The sequence below is a fragment of the Sprattus sprattus genome (assembly GCF_963457725.1).
Source record: "Sprattus sprattus genome assembly, chromosome: 18".
In the NCBI taxonomy this organism is placed as follows: Eukaryota; Metazoa; Chordata; class Actinopteri; order Clupeiformes; family Clupeidae; genus Sprattus; species Sprattus sprattus.
The window spans coordinates 3064192-3065827 of record NC_137916.1 but is presented as its reverse complement, the minus strand read 5'-3'; the positions used below and the strand labels follow the sequence as shown (position 1 = coordinate 3065827).

At 41.9% G+C, this 1636-nt stretch overlaps 1 protein-coding gene across 1 annotated transcript in view; it reads right to left on the bottom strand.

Annotated features, from left to right (window-relative positions):
* Nucleotides 1-626, bottom strand: part of slc38a7 (solute carrier family 38 member 7) — an 8970-nt gene extending 8344 nt beyond the window's left edge. The window contains exon 1 of the mRNA XM_080857260.1: nt 468-626. The gene's annotated coding sequence lies outside the window, so the exon portion shown is untranslated. The remainder of the gene's footprint in view (nt 1-467) is intronic.
* Nucleotides 627-1636: the final 1010 nt, after the last annotated feature.

The following is a 1636-nucleotide window of genomic DNA, read 5'->3' as shown; positions in this document are numbered from 1 at the left end:
ACACCCCCCCCCCCCCCCCCCCACACACACACACACACACACACACACACACACACACACACACACACAAACACACACACACACTTGGGTTGCTCTTTTAAAGCTAGACTGAGAGAGGAAAAAAAAGACTAGACTAAGGATCATGATTTTACTTGGGCCTTTTTGGGTCCAACCCAACCAGCCTTTTTGTTCGATCTGACATCACCGCAGTCCTGCCATGTTCCTAGTCCAGTCGCCTAATGCACCACCCAAGCAAACAACCCATGAAGGACACTGCAAACCCGACTATCAACTTAAACACAATGACATACACCTCCATTCACATACATACCAGATAAACGGGTCAAGAAAATGGATTCAAAATAGAAGTCCAATAATGTTTTAACTCACAAAGACCTGTCATCCACTCATGCCTCTGCGAATGAGCAAGGATCTTTGTTATTGTTCGAGAAGCCGCCAGAGCTAACCTGTTTCAGTCTGCAACGTTCAGAGAGTCTCGTATTTCCACCGGACGCACAGCCACGTTTCTGCACCGCCACAGTGTCAAAGTGGCCAGCGCCTCGGATGTGTGAAACGTGTTGTTGATGGACTGTTTTAAAACACAGACGTTAAAAGCCTCCCCAGTACGCTAAATCTTGGAAGCGCTACTGCACTACTGCTGATAAAGCACTGCAACACGTGACTGTCATGTGATGTCGAGTCGGTGACATCATCATTTCCATCGAAAAGCTTCGAAAGTCGAAAGGCGTCTATTTACCTACGTTAAACTTTCATCCGATTGATCATCAGAGTAAAGTTGTCAATTTACTAACATAAGATTGATCGTGGACAGTAGCCTACACAATAGTTAATGCATTTATCCTGAAGCGACACGCCACCATACAAGTATTTCCAAAATGACAAACTGTGACAACACAGGCTATTCAATATTGAACGCCTGTTTTCAGTAGGCTACTATTTGATTCAAGCGTAGATGTGTAATTGTGTACTGGGGGTTGTTCGTGGAAAGGGGTTGAAGTTTAATGGTATTCATTTGTAACACAGGTTTAGTTAATAAATTAGTAAATAAATAGTATTAAAACTACATGATAAACTACTTAACTGCAACTATATTATTACTGATTCATCGTATTACGCTGTGGGCCACTGGTCCAGGAATTTAGTCCTAGTCCAGGATCAACACATTGCAACGCAACGGTGTGAGTGTGACGTGTAACTGATTAACGGATTTGCACTTTAAAGGTATTGAAGAATCACTTTGAGAGACATTAGCCCTGACGCATTGCAACACAACGGTGTGAGTGTGACGTTGGGAGTCGTAGACGTTTAACAGCACCTTGGTTTGTAATCTTAGCTGAATTATTGATAAATGATCAATGACAGAGCAAGAAAAAAATGACTTCAATTAGATTGTTTTTAATCTTGTTCATCAATCTTCACACGGGTGTCCTCACAAGTCCCTTTTAAGTCTATGTCATATGTTTCACTCTTTGAAGATTAAGATCACACACACACACACACACACACACACACACACACACACACAACACACGTGCGTCTAGAATGATGCCAGCTGAAGATAGCCTTTTGATTATGTTATAATATAAACAACTCAAGTGACGGTTATCAATGTTAA